Here is a 27,043-nt window from a genome sequence, read left to right as displayed (position 1 = left end):
GATTTTTAGCTATTTAGCTTAAGTCCCATATTCTAATTTACAAATTCTAGCCCTTGAGTTCGCAAGACGGATCCCCAAATAATCAGGATGACAACAGTTTCTAGTTAATAATTCGAAAACTTTGTGGAGAAATGGCTTAGTTGCCTGTGGCAGATAGCACAATTCCATTTCATGATCTGGTCTACTCGAAGAGGTGAACATTACTTGCACAAGAAAACTGAAATCTTCGGTTCAACTATCAGCGTTACACTCTAAGCAGTTAAATCAACGTTGGAAGTGGTTTAATTTCAACTATCGGTTAGGTTGAACTTGTTCAGTCACACCTTCTTTAGAACTTCATCATGTTGAGCTCAATGTTTTTGCAAATTGTGAGAGGATGTCTGGTTTTACTCGAAAGGTGCTTGTATACTTTTTCTCTTCTACATAAGCATTAGGTTGTTTCTCAAGGGAAACCGCCTATGGAATAGTCTTAAAACTGAATTTGATTGGTCTATGGATTGAGAAGAGTCTATATCAGGAATGTGAAGCTTCTGTCATGACTGCCTTCTCTGGAAAACAGCAGGAAACATTTCTACATTTTTACAGGATTAAGTATATCTGTATATTCTCAAATGCTATAGAGACTGTTCATTGTAAAGTTTTCCGGAATTTTAGCATTAGCCTGTGGCAGGTAGCATAATTATTATCATTGAGCTGGGTTATTCGATGAGGCGGACAAAAATTTACTATTAACTTCTTAGTTAATTACTTTACGACACATATTGCAATTTATGAATTGTAGCCGGCGAGCTTGTCAGGCGTATCTACTTTGAATGAATTTCCTGAATGACACCACTTTGGAGATATGCGCCATCAAACTCGCCGTAAAAATGCACCGTTGTTCCACTGAGCTTGTTATCAAAATGTTGTTTTACACATTGAAGCACAAAAGTAACTGGAACACCCATGTATTTCGTCCCACACTTTGGGAAATAATATCTCGGAACTGGTGTCCTCCTGGAAACTTATTTCAAGTCTTGCAAACTCACCACCTAGAATTCGTAAATTGCAGTATGTGGTAAAGTAACTACCTATAAGAAGTTCATTAGTCAATTTTTAATTAGTTGAGTATGTGTTCCCAATTCTCGTGCTACTAATATCCGCCTCTTGAATAGCCCAGCTCAACAATAACAATTATGCTACCTGCCACAGGCGATTTTTACAAATTCCGTACAGCTTAATTTTGAACACCCGGCATAAATGTACGTATACGCTTGGTAGCTTTTGCTCTGGTGATCATGGTGAATGTAATAACAAGATACGTTTCAGTATTTCAATTAGGTTATTGATTTCTGGAAATTACACACTGGATTTTCTCGAATACAGTATCACTTTATTCGAGAAAATTATCTAATTGTTGGGACTCGATGACTCTGGCATATTCTCATTAAATAATTATTAATGCATCTGGGTATTTTCTCGCAAAAGCACGACAGGCAGTGAGAAACGTAATGACTTCTGAACTGGCGGAAGATAGGTAAATTCTCTGTGGCCGTTAACCAAAATGTCAACTAATTAACTTTGCGGAAGCGTCGAACCTAAAAGCTGCAATAATGAACTAGTCACGCCGCTAACTGCTGTTTGCGTCCCCTGCGTTATTGGCTTGCGAATGGGCGCGATTCGCTCTTGTCGCGCGATATGCGCGCGACGTCGACAAGCGACGCGAATTAGATCGCTGACGCTCAAACCGGTTGCATTGCTGGTGACACCACGGGTAAAGCCACGTATACGTACAAGAGATGGCTGCAAGCGACGCGACGTGGAGGCAGCGCGACATGCTTAGTTTATAATTTTCGTGCGTCGCTCAATAAACGTCACTGTTAAGGCGCACTCAGACTTTGCACTGCAATTTGCACATAAGTGCAAATACTACTGCGGAAACCCTTGCCGCGAACTTTGGGCCCATTGCTAAAAGGCTGCGTTTTCTGGGATCGAGCGGATCGCCGTCAGAACTCCCCGCCTCTCATACATCACATGCATAGAACCCACGGAAACAGCAATCCTGTTTCTTCGTATTACCGTGTGTCGAGTTGCTGAGGCGATGGGCATCTTACGCAAACCTACGGCTACTCGATCGAGAAACACAAGGTTGGGCAATTGACACCGAGCTGCGGTGACCAAAAAGACGCGCTCCACCACAACATACACGGTCCTGAATATTTCGCAGCACTTGTTCGAAAAAAGATTTTGCACTCACCTCTGCATTGTTCTTCTTCAAATCTTGCGGAACAATCGCATTTTGGGGTTTGATTCGTTTAGTATAACATTTACCACAGTAAATTGCCTAGCTTTAGTAAAGAAGTCCAAATTTGCCTTCACTTATGGGGATGCGAGGTGCTGCAGCGACGGCGCTAGCATAAACTTGTCTCACCGCCTGCCAGCAGTTGCAGAACGCAGACGGTCAGGCAGGTTAGCCGCGTGTTCTAGGAGTGGGAAACACGCGGCAAGCCACCCTTACCAACGGCCACTATCGCCGTTTACAGACATGGCGTCGTGTTATGCTGCGTACGTACATCTGTGTTCATGCAGCCATCGTTTAGTAGCTTTTCCTTATGCTACCTCGTTATTTACCTTTTATATTGCGCTCGTTAATAAAGGAGGGACTTCTGGTCCCGATATGATGCATCGTACGCCTGGAGCTAATTCAACAACAGCCTATAGCAACACTACCACGGTGATCCCTTTGCTTCATTTGCGGACAGACGTGATTCGTAGTCTTGGAGGATACCGTTTTCAAATGCTTCCACACAACAGTGAAAAGCAGTGCCCAAGTTCGTTCTCGACAACACGCTCTGTGGCCAGGAGAAATACCTTGAGGCCAGGGCCCATCGGGAACTCGGCACATTGCCCAGAGACGGGCAATCGGCAGTGCGGCACATCGACACAAGACAGACGGACACCTGTTTTTCGTGCCAAAGGTAGGTAGCTGTGCATGATATCCTCCTTACATTGCGCGTTATCGTTGATTTATGCGTTGTTTTCATGGAAATCGAACAGCATGGTACCAAATGCGGTTGCAGTGGCGTTGAATCTGCTTGCGCACTACGTGTGTAGAGATTGATCGCTACAAATAAAGAGCGTTGGTAGGGAGATAATACGTGCCCACTACCTCTCGTAAACTTTTCCCATTATTAGACGTAAAAATGTTCCACCGGCAAGATGATCACCCTGCATTTTAAACTTGTGGTTTGCATTCAACGCTGTATTGACTGTCGTAATGAAGGCGAAACCTCTGCATGAAAACGTCTGAGCTACAGCTCTAAAAATTAATTTCTGTAGCCACCCCTGTGTTCTGCGAGCCGGGAGTCGGTACCGTAACACGAATAGGTTGCATTTTGAAGTGTTTGTTTTGCGGCGCATTTTGTTTGTACCGAGCCGCGATAATTACGCACGCTTGCACTTTGATTATCGGCGTCCAAGGAATATATTTAAAAGGTTATTTGTGTCGCGTCACACGGAAGTCTATTGCTGAGGCATATTGAGAGAACTTCATATTACAGTTCCGTTATTTACGCAGTGTAACTGCGTAAATCCTAGGCGGATTTACGCAGTTACAGAAAATGCTTCTCTGCAATGAGTAACAACAAAGCACATTGATATTCTCAGTAATGGTTTTAGAAAACATAGCATTCCCAAGCGAGTGGCGGGAGCGCAATGTTGAGGCTAAACGTCAGCGTCGTCTTGCCCTCCAGGAACCCGACAACGCTGGAGCACGCCTCGCAACGCTAGCGCTAACTTCCCCGGTGCGACGGTCAGGTTTCAACGCGAGTTTGTCAACCGGAACTTCAGAGACAGCTGCAGTGTGTGTGATTGGTTGTGGTTCGGGCACAACGTGGTACTCGGCAACCAATTCGTTCAAAGGAACACCGAAGAAACACACAACATTCGCTTACGACCATTTCCTCGACATGGGAGGAGCTACTGACTATTTAATCCATAGGCGCATTCCCCCTTCCGTCTTCAGCAATACCTTCTCTGCTACCCCGTCTAGCACGGTGTCCGTTCAGGAGGAGTTTGTTTCACGCGTCTACTGCGGTCGGGTCGCTGACGCCTACAGCTACATCTGGTATGCTATCTCTTCAGATGACAGTGAAAGCTTGACACATTAAGGAGGTGTGGACGGACGCTATAGTTAGTTACGGGAATACACGTTGAGCCATGACCTCTCAAAAGCTCATCGCGCACCAAGCTAATGGGGACCTAATTTTAAATGCTGATAAATAAAAAAATTATCAATATCGATGGCTGGCCTACAGGAGAACCCGCACGGGCTGCATGGTTGCGCACGGGTGATGATACAGGAAGTAACGTGAAAGTGAAAATGAAGCTGTCTTGTAGTGATCTGTTTGTAGAGCCTGCTTCCAATGGCTCCATGAAAAATAAAAGAAGTCAAAGGTTGAAGTAATAATCAAACATTCACGATGACAAGTCAAAAAGGAGCAGACGCTGCTATGACCTTCACAGAGCGCGCAAAAGGTGAATGCATTTGTGCCTCGACTGCTCGACTGTTTTCATAGAGAGCCCAGGTAAAGGCTACGCAAAAAGTGACGTTGGTTTTCTGGGTCATTGAGCTTGTGAGTGTAGTATTTGACATGGAAGACGTGATTTAACCTTTGATTTAAGGTCTCAGCGAATCCACAAAAAATACCTTGCTTAATCAAATTTCAATGCGGAGCCGTCACCTGAGAAAGTGCCAGGAAGCTGATTCTCAAAGAAAACATCACTGAGACACTTGCACACCTAAATTGTACACTTCCAATTTGAAAATTTTCCGATGTCTGTGCTTCACTTTCCTTTTGGGAAACTCCTGGAGCCATTGAAAGCTAAAATATACCAATATAACTAAACACCCCTGCCCTTCTCACGACCATGAGTCAGGATAGGCTCGCAATGTTTACCACTTTGACCACAGAAAAAGAACGCGTTAAAAGATTATGCGGATCACACGCACTGTGGGAATCGCTTTCTGGGCGGCGTGCATTGATTCGCGATAATTGGGGGTGGTGTTTGAGGCCTATGTTGATGTTCATTAGTGTTTAGGTAATGGCATTAGATTTAGGCATTACATTGTTGAGGTAATGCGAAACGTTACTTGCTTGAATCACTTTCTTTGTCGGCGTACTACATAGAACACACAGCCAGATGAGTTTACTTGACGCATTTTTGTGAGCTATTCTTCACAGCCCGCGAGAAATTTAGCTCTGTCATTGCAGCATACGGCGCAAAGGATCGTGAGAGAAGTGATAAACTTTAATTAAAAGTGGAGCTTTACATGCCAAGCGCACAATATGATGAGGCGCGCAGCAGTAGGAGACAACCCAAGGGACTTGGCTTCCATGTGTATTTAACTTTCAGCCGTGCATACACGTTTAGACTTCATGCCCAATTTTACTTGGTACATTTAAAGCATGAAACTAGTGCACAAAAGGCAGCAGCCCTATCCTTTCATTGTTTTCTTGTGTAGAACCGTATATTTAGTTTATTTCGACACCAATGTTGTCGCAGCTTGAATATTATTGCATACATGCAACGCATTTTTTTCGGGACGCAACACTTCGGCGACGTTCCGCTGCAACGTAGAATTGTCCTTGAAGTCAGGAGAGGACATTTACTAGCAATGCTCAATTTTTCGGGGCACATATTCTAAGTCTGGAGAGCATGCCGCTTCAAAATAAAGCACGGTGCCTATGCAGCATGACTCCTAAATATGCATGGCATGTGGCTTTGTTGATATGTGGTAGCACTTTTAGGATTGTCATTTATTCTTCAGTGTAGTATGATGGCGACAACACAAAGCGTGCAAATATATAACGCGATGTATAACTATGTGTTCGAAGTGAACCTGGCGAAAAGCCCCATTTGGCCACGAGCTTCTAAAGGTTGCCTTATCTGAGAGGAAAGCATTTTGACGTCACACAAGAATCAGCATGTCCTGACGACAACCGAACCCTTCCTATTGTCATTAGGACTAATGCCACGTGAGATATGTGTGTTTCTTGCAAGGCCAAATTTATTTCGAAGAGATATGCCAGATGACCAAAGAGTAGCCAAGTGGTCCCCTCCACCGATAAAGTCCATGGCGGAAAGCGGCACCACGAACGACTAGATGGTAGTGTCATCGTTAAAGTATATTATGGAGTTAACTAAAATAAGCCTGGTAATTACGTGCACCGCTGTACAAAAGCCATATTTTCAGAGACCGTCAATCCTGATACTTGCATAACGGACATAATCCCACATTCACGTAATCGCTCTCACATCAAAACCTACATGCCCGTAAAATAAGAAATTCTTCCTGTACACCTGTGAGCCAAAGTATACGGACCAGGGGATGCGCGAAAAAGCCGTTTTTTTTCCTCTGACTGTGAACGCAACTTGAAATTGAGCACTGAAGTCCAAACTTGGCATTGCAAGTTTTTCGGTGTTCCCATTAATTGCAGTTTATGCTTGTTAATTAGGAAGAAATTCAGTTTTTTCGGCGACCCTGTGGTCCGCATTCTTTTGCTCAGGGGTGTACATTCTCTTTATCTCTGTAGAAGCAGGTACCGGATAAATGAGTTATTACTTGCTGGCTACACGTTTAGTCTGGCACCCTTTACATTATTGCATTGCAGGGTTGGTATTCATTGTTTCAATTTTACGACCTTCGTTTTTCGGTGGCCCTTCTGTTGCGCGTAGGGCCTAGTGTGGTCACGTCTTCCATCTGTTATATGGTGGCCCTAATTTTAAATTGGGTGCGGTATGACGCAGGTAAATACTGGAGATAATTCGCCTTCTGCGTTCATATCTCTCATAGTTAGCTATCGCGCATATTTATGGAAACAACTATCTCAAACAAACGTTCAATTGACACTTACGTGGGTGTTCAACAATCTTCAGCAGTGAGCTATCTAATCGCGCCAGCTCAATTGCATCAGTATGTCTTCACTGTAGGGCAAATTGTTATAAGGTTACTATTTTGAATTTTTAACTCTTCTTTTTTGTGTATATATATATATATATATATATATATATATATATATATGTGTGTGTGTGTGTGTGTGTGTGTGTGTGTGTGTGTGTGTGTGTGTGTGTGTGTGTGTGTGTGTGTGTGTGTGTGTGTGTGTGTGTGTGTGTGTGTGTGTGTGTGTGTGTGTGTGTGTGTGTGTGTTACGTGTCAACAGTGAAGTCCTTTTCTTATTACGGAACACCGCCTAAACGCTGCACATGTGCTGCAAATTTCTCATCTGCTTTGCCCAGGATGATTCTGATCATTGATAACTTTGTTCCATGCCATTTCTTCGATCTTCACAAGTACGAAATGCGTATGACTGAGAACTGAATAAGGAAGAAGCCACCTCTTAAAACTATTTTCATAAATACTAAAGTATAATGGATGAAAATTGTGTTCGTCTCAATGAGTAGAGCAGGGCGGCCACACATAAAGGAAGGGCGTACGACAACATAAGATGCTACCTTCCATCAAAGTTTCCTTTGCATGGACATTAAGACTTAGAGATTGACTCCAGCCTAATAAGGGAATTTATTAGCCCGACGTTTCGGAGCATTTTCGGCTCCTTCTTCAGGGGGTATTCTTCGGAGGTGGTGGTGTGCCGCTTTTAAAAGGTCCATCGTGAGAAAGGAGAGGAAGGGGCCTATTAAATCGACCTTTCAAAAGCGGCATACCGCCACCTCCGAAGAATACCCCCTGACGAAGGAGCCGAATTGGCTCCGAAACGTCGGGCTAATAAATTCCCTTATTTGGCTGGAGTCAATCTCTAAGTCTTAATCTATTTTCCCAACCAGACAGGTAATTCTGTCGAAATGTTTAGTTTCCATGGACATGCATGTATAGGTTCGCTCAGTATGATTTCGTGCAAATTGTGGGGGGAATCCATGGCAGCGCAAGTTCTAATTTATATCATGACTTAGGTACTTGAATGCTACATCATCATCATCATCATCGTCATCATCATCATCATCAGCCTATATTTTATGTCCACTGCAGGACGAAGGGTTCTCCCTGCGATCTCCAATTACCCCTGTCTTGCGCTAGCGTATTCCAACTTGCGCCTGTAAATTTCCTAATTTCATCACCCCATCTGGTTTTCTGCCGAACTCGACTGCGCTTCCCTCCTCTTGGTATCCATTCTGTCCCCCTAATGGTCCACCGGTTATCCATCCTACGCATTACATGGCCTGCCCAGCTCCATTTCTTCCGCTTAATGTCAACTTGAATATCGGCTATCCCCGTTTGTTCTCTGATCCACACCGCTCTCCTCTTGTCTCTTAACGTTAGTCCTAACATTTTTTGTTCCATCGCTCTTTGTGCGGTCCTTAACTTGCTCTCGAGCTTCTTTCTTAACCTCGTTGGAGGTTTGGAATGCTAGATAACCTTCCACAAATGTTCTTGTAATTTCGGCAATATTGGCTACGTCCATTTTAGAAAACCACTCGATAATAACTTCGGAGATGATAGCTGATAAAAGAGGCAACAATCTTAATTTTTTTACATTCCTTAGCAAGAGTGCTCCACGTGGAACAATGTAGGCTACAAGATGGTTTTAGTGGCGGTACAGTGGTAGAAACTTATACACATCAAGTCAGCAGAGGTAGGGAACGTGAGCATCGCACGAAGACGAACAAAGTGAGTCGGAAAATCTCAAGAAGAAACGACGATGTCGTCAAGGTAGCAGAGGCAGGTAAATCACATGTAGCGACGAAGAATGTTATTCATCATCCGTTCTAAAGTGGCTGGGGCGTTGCACAATCCGGACGGCATGTCGTTACACTCATACAAGCCGTCAGGAGTGACGAAAACCGTCTTCGGTCGGTCAGAGTCGGCCATCAGAACTTGCCAGTAAACCGATCGTAAATCCAAAGACGAGAAATATCTGCCCCTTGCAAACAATCGAGAGCATCATCGATGCGCGGCAACGGGTATACATCCTTCCGAGTTATCTTATTGAGGTGGCGATAGTCGACACCGAATCTCATAGATCCCTCCTTTTTGCGCACAAGTACAACAGGAGAAGACCAGGGGTTCTGGGGCGGCTGAATGACACCACGCTTAAGCATGTCATCGACTTGTTCGTTGATAATACCCCGTTCTTCCGCTGAAACTCGATAGGGTTGTTGACGCAAGGGCGCATGACAACCAGTGTCAACGTGGTAGGTGACGCTAGTTGTGCGACCGAAAGATGGTTGAGCGCAATCGAAGAAAGAGCGGAAGTCTTGAAGAAGGGCCAGGAGTTCACAGAAATGTGTTCACGATAGATCGGCGGCAATAGAAGGGTGGAAATGGTCTGGAGTTCGAGGTATTGAAACAAGTGAGGTCATGGCATTCAGTTGAAGATGGGGCTGCTCCTCTGTAAACTCTAGGGAGCGACGTAGGTCAACATCTGCTATGTTGCTCAAAGATTTTCCACGAAGTAAAGTGACGGGGGATATGAAACAGTTGGAAACCAACATGGATGTAACGCCCGATTCTACGGTAAGTACGGCAAACGGCAGTTGTAGGCCGCAGCGGCAGAGAAGCACTTCTGTCGGGGTTTTGCGTTTGTTGGGGGAGAGGTTAGCGTAGGTGGCAGAGATTGCTGAACAACATTCATGAGAAACGGTGGTTCGGTGGAGGTATGGGAAAATGGTGGATCTGATGGCACGAGAGGTCACGATGATGGGAGCGTAGGAGGCCCGGAGGGTGGCGGGGTAGATTGAACTGCCATTTTTATCTGGCGAATCTCCTCCCTGAAAGTGGCGTTCTCTCGAAGGAGTAAGGTTTCGAGTTTGGAGGGCTGAGATGGCGAGGAGCAGGTGCAGGATATCCTAGCCTAGCTTACCTGAAGTGGGAGGAGGAGTGTGGCCCTAGGGTCTCACTAGGTAGAATGTGGCCCTCCTGGTGCGGGCTTGGGCCGGGCCTGCGGCCGGGGCTGAGGGTTTTTGTAGGTTCCTGGCTTTGGAGGGGGTCGGTTGGGGCTTGTACCGCTGCTTGGGCGCGTAGCAGCCCATAGGATGTGTAACGTTATAGGTGATGCACATCGGTTTGCAGTCCTGGTCCATGGAGAGGTCGAGTTTTCGCAATTTGGGCAGCTCGTGTCTTTGGAGAACGCAACACGTCCTGCCGTTGGCCGACTTTATGACAACGAGTGCAAGGCTCGATCTCCTGCCGTAAAGGGATGCAGCGGAGGGCACAACCCTAGTAATTGGTATAGTAGGGGACTCGCTTCCCTTTGAAGGTGAAGAACATGGACTCAGTGTTGCCCAGTCGCCCGGCAGGTCCGATTGTGAGGTTGGAATTGTAGCTGGTGAGAGAGGGGAGTATGGCTTGCTCGGGTGTGTCGATAGTTAGGAAGATGACGCCGCGACATGTATCCGTGGGCTTAACTACGTGGGTGGCCCCATCGTAGGTGGTTCTGTTGAAGTTGAGGGTGCAAATGGTGTTGAAGAATTCCGCACAGTGCTCACCAGGAAGGTACTGTTGATGTTGTTGGCGCGAATTTGGTCTTGAGCAGTGTGGTCGTTGATGCGTCGTTGATTATCTGGCTTAGCATGCAGGAGCATATTTTTGTGCAGTCGAGACAGACCATGTTCTTGAGAACGATTTTGAAGTTCTTGGCAGGCCACGGTGGAGGGTCCGGTGCATTCTTTATTGGCTGCGTGGGTGATGCTGCTGATAAGGTAGTTAGCCAGGGTTGTTAGCGAGCGTCGAGGAGAGCTTCGCTGATAGCATCGCACAACCGAAAGTCGGGTAAAGGAAGCCAGCCAGATTGCGATCCTCGTACCCAAGCAAACTAAAAGGATTACTCAAGCGCACCCAGTGTCGCAGAGAGGGTGAAGTAGCCACCATGTTGAAGCAGGCCCAGAAGACGCGCCACTAGAAGCAGCCATCAGCGTTTGAAGGCGTGAAATAAACATTCATGTGATGTCGCGCTTGCATATGAAACATTCCTTTAATTCGCCGAGTCTCGCTGTACTCCGTTATGGCTCTTCCTGGCAGAAGGCACGGATTTGTAGGTCCGAAGTGTCACCTTTACTGGAGACTGACGAGTGTTTTCACAGTCTGAGTGCGTCAATAGCTAAGATGATGTGCCCTTCTGGAAGTAAACTGACTATATGATTTACTGGATTTGAACCTAAATAGAACCCTGCAACTTGAACGCTCATTTCGCTTTCCACTTTCATTGTGATTGTTGTGTAATCTGGCGCTTTATTAAATGTTTTCGCACTTTCGAGGTATCCACTAAAATAGCGTGGTTATATTTTGTATATACTTTACATATTGTGTTTGCTGAAAGTCTTGACTCATTTTATTTCTTCTAGTAGGAACTCGGTCTAGTGTTGAATTTCTTTAAAGCAAACTATATAGTTCAGGGAAAGCGCGAGACATTTCATTTAATTTTATCAGTAGTTATCAGATAATAAGATGAGAAAGGATTGTACATCATACGTAAGAGTAGCAAATGAAGAAATCGTTACTGTGTAGCTAGGAGACACATTACAGAGTAGAATATTTGGCTTTGAAAAGTAATCATCTGCGGTACATTAAACATATATATCTAGATTCTGTACGGAAGGACTATCACCCTGTTGACGCTTTCCAGTTACCTCTCGTTACAGTTCGAGATAATCTGTCAAATGCACGTGATATTATGTTTGTCACCACGAGGGAAACGATCGCCGTAGGGGGAAGGCGCCTGGAGGTGGAGAAGAGAATCGTCGCGTTCGCACCCTTTCCGTTTGTACTTCGACGCCGCAGTTCTCGCTGTGCGAGTTCTCGGCGTATTTTCCTTGCATGTGTAGCAATATGTACATGTGTACCAATATGTGCAGTCGGTGCACCTTCGAGATCAAAGTAGCGTCCGTGACCGCGTTCTCGCCCTTTCCCTTTGTGCTTCAACGCCGCGGTGCTCGCTGTGCAGGTTCGCGGCGTCCATACGCTTGAGCGTAACGCGCGTTCAGGAATTGAGACGTCACTGCAACATTTTTCTTTTATTGAGCACTATGAGCGACAATATTTTGTATAGATTTTTTTCTTCAATGTAGGTACATACTTTTCAAACTCTTCTATGCAGTCGGTTTTGTTGCCTTCAGCAAGGTCGTCAATGAGCGAATCCTTTGCGCGAAGTTCGATGGAAATATTCACTGAAAGTAGAAAAAGTAAATGTGAGATATGTAACCAGTATTAATATGTAATTCTTGAATAATTATACCTACAATAAGCATAGAAGAATGAGAGAGTGAGAAATTGTAAGTTAATTTTTGGAAGAAATAATATTTACGAAGTAGAGTTGACTTCCTTTAGGCCGAACTTGTGCAGATCGTGAAAATGGATTTGTCTATCGGAATTTCAAAGCAAAATTATCCACAAACCTGGAAAGCTACACTTCCCGGTCTAGATAAAAATACAAGACATGAAATACAATTAATATAGGCTACACCAAGTACCGCTAAAGCAAAAATGTTTCAAAAGATACGTTTATTTCATTACTACTATTGCAAAGGTACTGTGCTATGAGCTCATAAGCAGTATTGTTGATTCGCGGCCCTGGTGCAAGCCTCTATGTTGTTACTAAGAATGACATCAGGGGCCGGAAACTGCCTATACCTCCCATGGGACGCTCGGTCCCATGCTGATACGCGGCGGCAGCGCCGCTTCCACAACTGGCGGCTGCCGGATATCTACTGCAAATAATTCACAAACAAAAGAATGCTTCCATGACGTAACTGATGATGTCAGAAGGTAGAGGGAGAGGGCGCGCAGCCGGGAGGAGGAGGGTTGCCGTTGAAGCCCTCCTTTCCCACTTCGCATGCAAACAGACATAGTTTGTGCTCTCTTGCAGGTCTGCTGGCCGTGCAGCGACATTGGCCAAACCGCGGAGCAGAACCCGCTGAAGTGTGTCGTGTATTTAGGAAGCGCTTTCTTCCTACCAGCTTTATCTTGCAAGCTGCTATTCATTTTCTAAACCACTGGGACAATGCTCGTACACACCAGTGCCAAGCAATTAAAATGAAGAATATTTATACAACGAACCGTTGTTAATTACCAATTGAGCGAAGGTATTAAGTAACAGCGCGTAATGAACAAGGACGAGAAAGGAACGAAGACCACAGGACAAGCGCTGACTGCCAACTGAATGTTTATTGCAAGAAAACCAGCCTTTTTTATACATACTCAAAATACATGCGCACATCAAACACTCACTAATCACAATGCCAATCTTTCTTTCAAGAAGTTTATTTCTTTCTCCGATAGTAGAAGAGAAGGCGAACTGACACAATTGTCACCTTCGATGCTGATGAAAAAGGCCTCTAAAATTTCTCTTTCCTTCTTAGATTTTCCTTTTCCTATAAATTTCGTTTGATTAAACATCGGAGCGCATGCATGTTTTTTACAATGGTCAGCTAAATGGCTACCATATCCGTTCTTTACATTGTTGCAGTGTTGTCGAGCACGATCATTGAAACATTGTCCGGTTTGACCTATGTAAACTTTTCCACAATTCAAGGGAATCTGATACACTACGTTACTTGTGCAATCAGACAAAAATCGGGTTTTGTGATTGACAGTGCAAATGGGGGGCCTGTATCTTGGTTTCATGCGTTGTTACTCAAGTTGTTACTAATAACCTCAAGTTACTCAAGTTACTCAAGTTACTAGTAACCTCAAGTTACTCAAGTTGTTACTAATAGCCTCAAGTTGTTACTAATTACCAATATTCGCGGTTAATATATTACATTTCGTCATTTCGTGAAAGTAGTTGCTTCGAAAGTCATTACTTGCGGTTACGTTTAGGCTACACTTCAACTAGTCCACAGATATAGTGGGAGGTAGCATGAAGAAAACTTCCTGGCACCATCAATCATTAATTTTGTTCCTCTGTTGTGAAGTGGATCAACTAAAACTAGCCGATTTCTCGGCCAGCCAAAACTCCACACAAGTAAAAGTTGAACGCTTTTGTTTTTATTCACACAGTCGGTACTGGAAAAAGATTGACCGCCACGCAGTGCGAAAGTGACAATCAACAGAAGTAATTTTCATTCACAAAGGAAATTTGTACATAATGAGTGAAAACAGACTCAAGAAGATCCAAACCAATGCGAAAATTATTAACCACCGCGGCTGCGTCTTTTTTTTTAACTTCGCTGTGCATGTCACCAAAGAATGACCAAAATATATAGCCCAAATATGCGCATTCACGCCCTTCATTACAAGTATTTCACCGGCAACAGATGGGCTTCCGTCATGACGAATGAGTCGAGCGACACGCGCATGCACTGCTCTTATGTCAGTCAACTCAGGCTTGCACAGAACTGGTTTACTCATGCAAAATGAATACCTTCTCGAGAAATAGAGTGAAATACTCGTGCGTACCCGTGGTCATTAGGAAACCTGAAAAACTTCGCAGAACTGGAATTTCTGGTGTTCGAACACCACAGAGCCTCGCAACACATGGGATGCCCCGATTTAACCGTCTTCGTTTAATGCTTGGACGACCTGGTTTGCCCTCCGTCTTCCGTTGGTTGCCAGCCTGATCAAGCTTCTCTGTCTTATCTTTCCCATCTTCACACTTGGGACGACAACCGAAGCAGACGACCAAGCGCGATATGACTTGTTATATCGCTGATCGAGTGGCAAGGGTGAGCGGAGGAAAGTTTGACGGACGCACGATGGGGACCACTTGCCGCGCTTCGCGCGATTTAAAATTCACAAAAAGAAAAAAATAAGAAAAATAACTTAGGATGTCCGGCAACCACTAGGAGCGCTCATATGCATTGAAACCGAAACTAGCTTTACTTTCCGGGGGTTGGCATGGTGTCAGCGCGCACAAGCAAACATGAATAGATCACACTTGATGACCGCAGACAAGCATGAGAAAGCGCGGCGACATCAGGGAGCGAAGGTTGGTGCGGTCTATCGTTTCAATGGAAGCTGAGCGGCGAAAGCACAGCGCATAGAAAGGTAGGAGCTGTGTGCAGATCGCTTTCAAGATAGAGTGCGCGCGACTGCTCGCAGCAGCGCAAAGTGCAAGTGCGCAGTTGTTGGCTGAGTAGAAGCCGCATACCTTCCCTGCCGCGTTCCCTCCCCACTTTCCCCCTTTCACGCGCGAGATTAAATCGCCAGATGCCCTTGCGCCGGGTCGCTAAATGCGCAGTTAGTTCCGGAGCACAATTGCGCCCCCTCTCCCTCGCGTCCATCACTCCACGGCATTTTGCGCGACGGAGACGCATTGCATACCCCCCCAGCCGTATCGTAGTGGTGGTTCTCAAGAACTTCGCTGGACATCCACTTTACCAGGACCAGGATGGGGAGTCAATTTTTTTTCTCGGTTGGAGCTCATCCCGCGTACGAAACGCACCGCGATAACCAGCGGCGTACGCAAATGTGTAGTGATCGAGAGCGCACCCTGTGAGGCGCGATCACTGTAAGCGTACGCAAGGTTAAGGTTGGCGTGCCGACTTCACGCGACCGCTCTCTCCTTATATTATCGGTGCACCTGCCATACTACGCCGACGAAATAGCCTTCTGGCGGGTCTGCAGACAGTAGTTGTCGGCAGACAGAGGGTCGATTTTGCTACACTGCAACTATTCAGCCGTTCAGCGTATACGAAACTTGCCAGCGCCTTCGATGCGACAGCCGGCTGCTGCGGATATAGCAAGTCCTTGTAATATACCGTTTCGTCCTAGTGCTCTCAAAAGATACTTTAATGGCGTTCGATTTAAGTCAGGATTCATTGACAGCAAAGAGTATTAGTGAGAACTGGAAGCTGTTTCCGAGATCTGCTCGCGGTTTGTTGACCCAAAAGGCTTAAGAGCGCGGGTATTAGCTGAAGAGATCCTCTGATATTATACAGCGCCAACGGCCGCCCCACGGCAAGCCAAGTACACTGTAAAATGTTGTTAATGTGTGCTCGTCGTTCGAACACACTGTAAGTGGCCGGGCTTCGCAAATGGAAGTCGCGGCTGCTTCTCGCAGCGGGTTCCGGCTTCTGTTACGGTGTCGTCGCTTCATCATTCTTTTGTGCGCGTTGTAAGACGTCAAGTGGGGTTCATTTGATATTACTACGACAAAAACTTGTACTTCACTGCACTCGGGATGCGAAGATGAGTGTCTTGTCAACCTACTGTGACCGGGTCGTTAGTTTAAGCCCTCCGGTAGTAGGTGCCCGAAGTCGTCATCTGTAGGTCATACTGTAGGTCAACATCTCCGCTTAACATTATCGACAATGGCTAACCGACGACTGGCGAGATCAACTTCGGAAGCATGTTTTCACTCATTTTGAGAGAAATGAAATACATATTGACCCTTTCGCGGTTATCCCGTGGGCTCTGGCATGTATGGTCACGTTGTGACGCGTCCATTGCTTGCCTCAGCTGCCTCCGTCGCCTCTGTGTTTACAGTGGATGTACACGACGCCCGGCGCGACTCAAGAAACCAATGTTTGAGGAGATATTGTAGACGCTGACTGGGTGGACGACACGAAGCTTTGGCCACAGCTTCAGAGCACATGTAAAAGCTCTTTCGGAATCCATTGAGCTTTGTCCAAACGGCGCGAGTCGTGTATATGGTGCTTGTTCTAAAGCAAGGCTAAATATGTATTCCAATCTATCCAAATTTTCCGGTTACGAATTGCATCAGGATCAGTGTGTTTTACTCTTTTTTTCTTTATTTGGTAAATACTTTGAAGCAGCGGCTTGTCACGTTTCCGACTCAGTGAAATTCATCGGTGCGGTCGCTATGTGATTATTTTCTGCCTAATCGCTCGCAGGTGTGCTCAGTTGCAATATATTTGTTATTGCTGCACACAAGGGTTGGAACGTTGCTGTTCTACACTTTGTTATATCTTGTAGCAATAGCAAAGATGTATTATCGCTAGTAACTCGCTTACTACTGTGCACAGTCAAGAAACATTCAGCTTCGACCATTCGTGTGCTGTCGGTGGAGTCGCTGTCAGCCATGCTTTGGCCTATTAATTCAAGTGATCGCCCATTCTCATGCTCTTAACACGTTGGCGATGGAGCGTCAGAAGTTTGCCTGCGAGTTCAGGTAGATGTGTGTAGATAGCACGCGTGAAAATAGCTATGCTAGGAAGCAGCACTTCTCCCGTTGTCATTGTTTAACGAGCGGCACTTACTCTTGCCGACGTTACGGAGTTGGTCTTTTCCTTGGAAGTTAGCGATACAACGCTGGCAGATGAGTGAGTTTTTTTTTTAATCTACGAGGAAAGTCGTGCATCCAGAAGAGCCGGCAACACAGGCTGTACATATGCAGCAACGGCCCGTGAATTTGGTCAGACATATTCATTCCATTCCTCAATACGTCAGTAACTATTTTTGCCGCCAACAACTGTACATGTCTTCAATCCACCGCTCTACATTTTTTAGCATCAATGGACCGCGCACAATGCGTGTGCGAAAACCCAGTTGTATTTCCAAGAGCTGATTGCACAGAAACAGGGCAGAAGCGCTAAAGGTTTCGTATTCATTCGGTTTCGCTGAGGCAACGCGTGGCGCGCCTCCGAAAGCGCCATCTTGTTTCTCTAGAACAAACTGCACCGCGAAAAGGGTCAATACAGCTCAACTGCTCGGGCAGTTCCGTAATCGGTGTGGTATTTTCGCTGAGCAGCCAATTTCACGATGACTCGCCGAACGTCGGTTGTCAGACTGGTTATGTCGATGTCGGTGGGATGAAAGATTGTCATACAACGCCGAATCGTAGTCGTCGGCCACGCAGGCGGCGCTGTCAGCTTACTGTGACACCTTGCCAAGTCTGCGGCGATACCTTACCAAGCGACAATTCTGCCGACGTGTCGGCCAAAAGCCGTTGTATTGTCGGCCTCTTGTTTACATAGGTGCCATGTCGTCCCAATGTGATCGGCCCTTAACGACTTTCCAGCTTGATCGTAGAAAATCATGAAGTGAGACATAGTCATACTGAATCGGATGATTATTGAAGCTGTGAAGCGCTTGCTATAATTATTTCATAGAGTACATATAGAGGAGCGTAGGACGAAGCAGCGGTTACGGCACCTCTAGCAGCCCTTCTGTCTGGTGAATGCGAACGCTGGTTTACTGACTACAGCATGAACACTCCAAGCAGATTTCTGCCATCGCCGTCGTCGTGAGGTTCAGTATAAAGTCCAAGGGCGAGAAAATCATCGCCGCGCGCAGTACGCTGTATGTGCGAGTGAAAATCCCGCGAGGGACGCGCGCTTTCACAGAGAGCGAACGCACGGCGGAGAGCAAATGCGAAGTCTTCTGTCGTGCGCAAGGCCGTGGGGGGATGGGAGGGAGGGAGGAGGGGCGACGTTGTGCTGTGGCACCAGCTGGGTATCTTGCGACTGGGCGCAAGGGGAATCAGCGATATCGCACGCGAAAGGAAGAAAGCGGGAAGGCAGCGTGAGAGGGAGGGAGTACGGCTTCTACTCTGCCGGCAACTTCCGAATTGTACTTTGCGCGTCTGTGGGCGGTCGCGCACACCGTATCTTGAAAGCGATCTGCACACGGCTCCTACCTTTGTATGCGCTGTGATTTCGCCGCTCATTTTTCGTCAAAGCCATAGACCGCACGAAACTTCGCTCGCTGCTGTAGCGCGTTTGCTCACGCCAGCGTTTTTACAGCGGTTATCTTCGGTCATGGAGTGTGATCGATTCATGTTAACTTAAGCGCACTGACGCCATGCTTGTTAAGTCAGTTTGTAAGCCAATGTGTTGTAATTCAGTTGTAAGCCGATAAAACTACAACCCTTAGTCCGTATAGCTCTCTACTATTTTGCTATCGCAATTGATTTTTCGCCTTTCGGGCGAAACTACGGCTTTTTTTCTTTACATCTGTCCTTTGACATAAATAACATATGATACCCAAGAAGGCACACTTTCTTAGAACAAATTATATGGAATGAGCTAAGTACGGAAGGACAAGGAGGAGATAACCCTCACATGATTCAGTGCCTAGTGGTACATCAAATCGGTTACAGTAAAGCTCTTATTGGTTTTCAAATCCGAAACAACGTTTGAATGCAAATATATACTATAAAAAAGCAACAGCAGATAAAATAGGGCACTCACGCAGGGTCCCTAAAGCAGGCAGATAAAATCGCGGAGAGACCAAGCTTCGGCCAGAGATTGGGAAGAAGTGAAATCCTGCAAACATAGATTACTGCAAAGTTAGGCAACTCAGTTCAGGAGCAATGAGAAATATGTAAATATTTGCTACACCAATCAAAACACCCGTGTACTTAGATTTAGGTGCATGTTAAAGAACCCCAGGTGGTCCAAATTTCCGGTGTCCCCCACTACGGCATGCCTCATAATCAGAACTGGTTTTGGCACGTAAAACCCCATAATTTTTTTCATACACTATATATATATATATATATATATATATATATATATATATATATATATAGACACAAATGTGCAGCTTATTGATCACCAAAACGTGAACGAGCTGCCTTTCATTCCGTGCACGGCATTGACATCGACTTTTGTATTACGTTCGCTTTCCTCCAACAAACATCATGTTTGCACAGAGCCCTCAATCTTACACCATCATTGTATTGCGGCTTGTAGCTTTGTTGGGACGGTTTTATACTTATTTAATCATGCGCTTTAGTTTTCCGTACACATATTGCCGCATCGACGTGATGAACTTCACAGAGACAAAAGAAATTATATTATGGGGTATTATGTGCAAGAACCGCAATCTGATGGTGAAGCACACAGAAGTGGGGGAATCGGGAATAATTAGTACCATCTAGGGTTCTTCAACGTGCACCTAAATCTAAGTGAAAGGGTGTTTTCGCATTTCACCCGCATCGATATGGGGCTGCCATGGCCGGGATTTGATTCCGCGACCTCGTGCATAGCAGCCCAACACCATAGACACTAAGCAACCACGGCGGGTGCACAGGGACAAGAACAATTCATATTGAGCTTCAATGCTAGAGGGGAAAGGAATGCAGATGCTCTAGTCTCTAATGTTGTCCATAGCTAATTGAACAAAAGTTATTCGCTTACAGGATCTTCGCTGCGAATAAAACATGTTCTAAGGAAAAAAATGGCTTGGAATCATAGTTAATAACTGAGCACAATGCTTGAGGGTAATCTGCCTAATTCGTGAAAGTGTGCCTAGAGAAGCAACAATTCCGATGCAACATATTCTTGCATTCCCGCTATTGAAAGCATAAAAAATAGAAAGCAATGAACTAAGCAATAAGATGACTTCAATTGTAATCTCACCTGGAAATAAAGGGCCTGATGGACCTCGTATTGCTAGAAAAGAGGGTAGACAAAATAAATTGGACATTTCTTCATACATCGTGAGAGTGCGATACCTTGATTGTTATTGAGAAAAAAAATATGCATCGTGTCCAACCGCGATCAAGAAATTGAAGAATGGGAAGCGTATCATGATGTACTGTCTAGACTTGGTATTGTTTTAGGGTTTCAATATTCGTTAAAAGCTATAAAAAGCATTGGAGTTTTGTTTTATTTACATGGCTAAATATGTAAGCATAATAAACATAATTTTTTTTTTCATTACGGCCATATCTACCGATATTTGCGCTTTTCTTGCGCCTTCCCATTCAATCCTGTTCCGCGAAAAATATGCGGCACGAGAAGTTTTGTCATGCTTTAACCAAATCGCTCAAAATGCGAGTAATGCTGGGTAGTTACGCAGTCGATCGTGCGCCACGACACCCATCCAATGGTCTGAAAGTGATTTGAAGTAATGGACTTTGCTCGTTGCTGAAGTTGCAAAGTAACTGGCCAAAGAACAGGCTGTGAACGACCCGCGCACGACGCAGCTCGAGATCTGCCAAGGCTGGGGGACAAACACCCCGAGAGCCTCAAGCGTGCAGTCATGCGGCAATTTTGCGTGCATTACCAGGCTTCCGAATCGGTTGGAAAAAAAAAGCATTTATGTAGTACGCATTCAGCAACAGCAAGCTGTAGCGGGAGTTTTACAGCAAAGCTGTATATGGCTACCCCGGCAAATTTTATGCGTCAGTGCGTGTACACCTTCGCGTCGACAAACAAAAAGTTTCGTCTAGAGAGCAAGCGTAATTTTTAGTTTTCGCGTAACAGAATTATGTTATCTCTTATGTTCAAATTACAATCCGATGCTATCAAGTCTGCAGGTCGCATGTAAGTCGTACTTTACAAATTTCGTGACGCACTTTGAGAAAATGAATTAGTTTATTAAACCACTTGCGCCAGGCGGAGGGCGTACTCAAATGAGGATATATGCTGCGCTCCGGCACACCTGCGTGCGCGCGTGGGGAATGTAGGCACACTATGTGTCTGCCCTTGCTGAGTGGGCGCTGAGTGGGAAACGTGAAATTTTTTTCACGTTCCTCTACAATTTTCTCATTGGCACTTTTCATGGATATAGAATAACTAAGAAGTTCATAAAATAATTAATACTAATTATGTAATTAGGCGGAATGCAAGAAGTAATCTGAGTAACTCCAAGCAACAGCAAACAACATTACCTTGGTTGTGTCCAGGTACGTGGCATTTGGATATTTTAAATCTTGGCGCATCATATGTATGATGTATGAACATATGTTTTACAAAAAATGGGAGAAGGCCTGGCGGCAGGCAGGTGTATTAGGAAAACATTACTCGCTGCACAGGCTTGAGCTTAGAGGCTGCGCCCTCAAGCTCGAACCATTTCTGCACTCTCAAGCATCCTCAGCTCTGGATCTAATAAAATTCCTTTCAATTAGGCGGAAGAGCTGGGTTCTCTATCATCTACTTCCCTAGAACTCAAATTTCGGGCCCTACCTTTCACCATGTCAGACGCTGACAAACAGACGGTCCCGTCACCGCCCGTCCTCGGCGCTGGCGCTCTCCGGCAGCGGGATAGAATTCCATCCTCAGTGTGACGTACGACAGTGGCGTTGGAATTTGGCTCGACTACTAAGAACGCGTTACCGCTTTGAATAAATGGGACGACTTGATCAAGCTGGCGAACGCATTGTTCTTATTGGTTTCACCGATCGCTGGTTTAAGAACCATGAGGCCGATTTCCGAACGTTGCCGACAATCATGACATCATTCCCGGAAGTATTTAATCATGCCGTTGTTCAAAGACTCGAACTGAACAGCGTTTGCACACACGCGCATAGAACGGGGGTTAAACGTTCACTAGTTACATAGAAGACGTTATGGATATGGGCAGACGCGTGAACGCTGCCATGTTGGAAACAGAAAAGAAAAACTAAGCACATATTGAAAGGAATCGATTCTGATGCTTTTTAACTGCTACTGGCCAAGAAAATGCACAATGTTCCAGTCGTTATCACCCGGTGCCATAGCTACGACATTTTACACAAGCCGTGAGTTTAGACGATGCGTCCTTCAATGCAGGATGCGTAGCTCTAGTGCCTTTCCATGAAGTTACGAACAAGCGTCACTGATGACGCAGATCAGCGACGGTTGCAGAACTAGCACGCAGGCATTTGTCTGCGTAGAAGTCACCCGAGAGCTGTCTATGGAGCCCTTCACCATGGAGCCTACCAGCCCTTTCTCGTCCAGCCTCCGCAATGTCATTCAATGCCAGGTTGCTGACATGCGTCCGGCTCCCTGCCAGTGGCTTGTGGCAGCGCCACTTACTTAAGTCCCCCTTTAGCTTTCTGAGAGAACGGCCCTGTTGTTCAGAGCTCTTGTATTTGCGGGAGACGCTGTAGGGTCTCGACCGTGCTGCAAAACCTCGATGCGTTCAAGCGCATGCCGCGGCAGCTACGAATATTTTCGTCGATATTGCTGGACAAGACTCGAAATCAAGAATCCTCTCTCAAGTTTCGAAAAAAACGTTAATGAACCTCAGGAATCTTCCAAGTGAGTATTTCGCTCATTTCGCACAATACACGGCTTTCTAAGCCACCGCTATGTGCAGACTATGCTTGGGCACCGGCATCCTTTACTCCATATAAGACAGAGGGAATGATATCCAAGACTCTTTCAAAGCCCGTTATACTCTTGTCACAGCTGTGCAACAAGTTCACACCCCTCAGATGATTGTACTACGGGAATTGTATTGATTTAGGTGATACATTGGGCCTTCGCTCTAACTAATAACATCATAGCTCCTGCTCATTCGACTCTACCTGAAAGGGTAGAATTTAGTCGTAAAAATACGCAAAGCATAAAACTTCAAATTTTGTTGTCCGGGAAATTGTCGTGGTCCTAACCCTCAAAACCGTAACTCACAATGGCATAGCAGACTGTTGTATCCCCAGTTTCACTTTCGAAGTGTCTGACCACTAGCGCCGCCACGCGCTCAATGTTATATCACATTTGGTCAAGTTTGCTGACCCAGTCTAGCACGCAGTGTAACCATTACTTTCTGCTGGTTGAATAAAAGACAGCTGTTGGGTGATCCTTGAGCAAGCTGTTTGGCCTTGGTCGTTAGGCTTCTCCTTCGGTCGCTTCGTCGGTTTAGTACAATTTTGGCGACGTGGTAAAACTGCTAAGCACTACTTTCTACTACTGCAGTTTCTACCTGGAACATGGATCCTTTTCCTTCTTTGCGTGCACGTCTACTCCACGTCTGCTCTGTCCACTAGCAATACGACTCCTGCTTCTTCTGTCACGTCTGCTTCTTTGTCCGGCGTTCCAAGCGTGGCGTTGGCAACCCTTCCTCCGTCACTCCTTCCCCTGCCTGGTTTACCCACAGTGCCTTGGTTAAATTGGAAACTTTTGTTTCAAACTTTACTACAGGAGACCGGAGGTGAGGCTTAACCGGGTGAAAGGAAAAGAGCAAGTTTGATGGCGAATTTGGGTTTCGTGGGCCAGCGTCTCTTCTGACTTCACAAGTAGACCTCGCAACGACTCGTTTTCAAAACACCATTTAAGTCTTCGACAACTGCTATAAAGATGGATCTCACTGCTTCGTTCATCGCATGATCTTCAGACACCGGAAACAACATCAGGGGGAACCATTTCAAGAATTCGTCAGTGCTTTGCATCGTTTAGCTATGGCGCTTCCGCGTTGCAGAACGTGGAAGTTTCCGATTATCTGAAAAATGCTCCGTTTTGTTCGGCATATTATTGCATCTTGAGTGCGCGCATGTCACTTTGACGTGGTGAGTTACCGCGGTTTTGTCAGATCGCGTGACAGACTAGAGAAGCGCGCGCAGCGCTCCAAACTTTGAGAATTATTCTATGGCTCATGGCGAAAATAGGTGTAGGATCGTAAGAATATTTTTTATTGTATTCGGCCGAATCATAGGTAAACATCGTTTACACGTCATATCAGATACGGAGATTTCGCAGCTTCCGTGACAGACGCACCAAGTGGGGGTAGGCTGAAAAGTGGTTCACCGATCTTAGAGGGCAGCGGCAGGTAGAGATGGGAATTGCTTGACCTTATTTAGCGCCCCAGATTTCATTGCGTTTGTTTGGTTCGTAAGGGTAAAGCGAATTTAAGCCGGCAGCGCTAAGAATGCAGTAATTGCAGAGGTGTTTTTCTTTTACACTAGGAAATTAAAACGCGACCTGTAGTGACTGATAGTGATACCCACAACCTCCAGCAAAGGCTTCCGCATTTACTGTTCCCACTTTTTTTCTTCATTGCTTGATACCTTAGACTTGGCTCCCAGTAGGATAAGGATCTGACCTTCATAACACTATGCTTGCAACGATATCATTGTTTAGTAGAATTCAATGTTTTTACCCGCCGGGGTGGCTCAGTCAGCTAAGGCGTTGCGCTGCTGAGCATGAGGTCGCGGAATCGAATCCGGGCCGCGGCGGCCGCATTTCGATGGAAGCGAAATGCAAAAACGCCCGTGTGCTTGCGTTGTAGTGCACGTTAAAGAACCCCAGGTTGTCAAAATTAATCCGGAGCCCTCCACTGCGACGTGCCTCATAATCAGAACTGGTTTTGGCACGTAAAACCCTAGAAAAAGAATTCAATGTTTGTCGAGCCTGGCAAGAGTGCAGTGCGCAGGGCTTTTGCGTGTACTGAGTGACATCGTGAAGCTGCGCCCCTCTATTTACTACCATAACTCCAAGTACTCGGCTTATTCTGATAAAGTTTGGCACACCAGCCAAACGTTAATAAACCCTTAAATTCGGACGTGTGTCCTTCTTCTCTTCTGCTCACACACACGCAAGCCCACACACACCACTATATATACGTATATATATGTGTGAACGAGAAGAAAGGGAACTGAGCGGCCCGATTTTTATTAATCATATCATAAGAATCCAACAATGACACCAAGGACAACACAGGGTAAATTGCTTGTACTTATTAATTGAATTAAAGAAATTATAAATTAATGGAAATAAAAACGGATGAAAAAACAACTGTCAGCAGGTGGGGAACGAACCCACGTCTTCGCATTACGCGTGCGATGCTCTCACCATTGAGCTACCGCGGATACGTTTCATCATCCACTTTCTGGGGTATTTATGTTTTGCAATTAGAACTAACCCTGCGAGTGTTACCCAGTTTATATATATATATATATATATATATATATATATATATATATATATATATATATATATATATATATCATCCTATTTTTATGTCCACTGCGGCACGAAAGCCTTTCCCTGCAACCCCCAATAAACCCTGTCTTGCGTCAGCTGTTTTCCACTTGTGCCTGCAAATTTCATAACTTCATCATCCCACCTAGTTTGCTGCCGTCCTCGACTGTGTTTCCATTCTCTTGGTACCCATTCTGCAACTCCAGTGGTCCACCGGTTATCCAGCCTACACATTACATGGCCTGCCCAGCTCCATTTTTTCCTCTTCATGTCAAATGGAATATCGGCTACCTGTTTGCTCTCTGATCCACATCACTCTCTTCCTGTCTCTTAAGCTTAGGCCTAACATTTTTCCCTTCATCGCTCTTTGTGCTGTCCTTAACTTGTTCTCGAGCTTCTTTATTAACCTCCAAGTTTCTGCCCCATATGTTAGCACCGGTAGAATGCAATGATTGTACACTTCTTTTCAACGACAGTCGTAACTTCACAGTGGGGGGCGCTATAACGTAAAATGATTCCAAACTGCTTTGATTCCAATTTCTGCAATCAACCGCCACGATCGGTCAAAACATTTTCGGGCAACTCCCAACTTCGCCTGTCTGTAACCAGAGGTCACGAAAACCGCGATTGCTCCCCATCTGATATAACGTCTACACACTGAGTATGCATGATTAAACCGCACACAAGAAAAATCATCATTCCTTATTCGACACCTTTTCACCATTAGCCCTCGGCTATTCGCCCAATGTTTTCTGGCTACGCCCACATCACCTGTCTGTCACGCGACCTCACAAAACCGCGAAAACTCACCACTTCAAAGTGACGTATACGCGAGAAAAAATGCATTAATATGCCGAACAAAACAGAAAATGTCTCTGAATGGCCACAGACTGCCCCATCCCGAAAGGAATAGAAGGTGGCTGCTCGCCGATTGCTCAGGCCCTCGCTACTAACAGCTGCCGGTGAGCATGTATTTATTTGTGCATAATAAACCTTTTTGCGTGGCAGTAAAACGTTATGGAGCCCATTCGGCATGCATACGACATCGCTCTGCCAACTATTCCCTGCTGAGGATCCGCTTTAGCGGCATTCTTATCCTTCCGTTGGACGCCGCCGCAATTTTCGACAAGCCACCGCAAGCTAAGTAAGGCGAAGCGGACCAATCGGAGAAGCCGGCACCACCCTCTTCATGCGGTTATCTATTTTCACTGTGCTAGCTCGGCCCCATCAAAACCCTCTCGACTAGAGCGTGCTCCTCGCCTCTTGTCAGCCAATTAGATAAGAAAAACCGCTGAGTGTAGACAATGTTATTGCTTTTGAAAGCGAACAAAGGTGACCTATAAACAAGGAGAGTGCTTGTATTGGGTTGTTCAGACAGCGCTGTGGGTCACGGCCCGATGCTCGCGTGGGTGGTTACGTAAATTTGTCGTCAGGAGTTTGGATTCAAAACAGTTTGGAATCATTTTACGTTATTGCGCCCCGGGATTTGGCAATGCCTGCCGTACGCACTGTAAGCCAATTT

The 27,043-nt window shown here is 45.6% G+C and overlaps 1 long non-coding RNA gene across 1 annotated transcript; it reads right to left on the bottom strand.

Annotated features, from left to right (window-relative positions):
• Window positions 1–11,986: 11,986 nt before the first annotated feature.
• On the bottom strand, window positions 11,987–19,170 carry LOC119459567 (uncharacterized). The gene is made up of 2 exons (XR_005193687.2): window positions 19,084–19,170; window positions 11,987–12,159 (listed from the first exon to the last, which is right to left on the bottom strand). It is a non-coding gene; the product is annotated as an uncharacterized LOC119459567 (long non-coding RNA).
• Between the last annotated feature and the right edge of the window lie 7,873 nt (window positions 19,171–27,043).

Source organism: Dermacentor silvarum, chromosome 7 (genome assembly GCF_013339745.2).
Source record: "Dermacentor silvarum isolate Dsil-2018 chromosome 7, BIME_Dsil_1.4, whole genome shotgun sequence".
Lineage (NCBI taxonomy): Eukaryota > Metazoa > Arthropoda > Arachnida > Ixodida > Ixodidae > Dermacentor > Dermacentor silvarum.
This window is presented reverse-complemented; position numbering and strand designations above follow the sequence as displayed.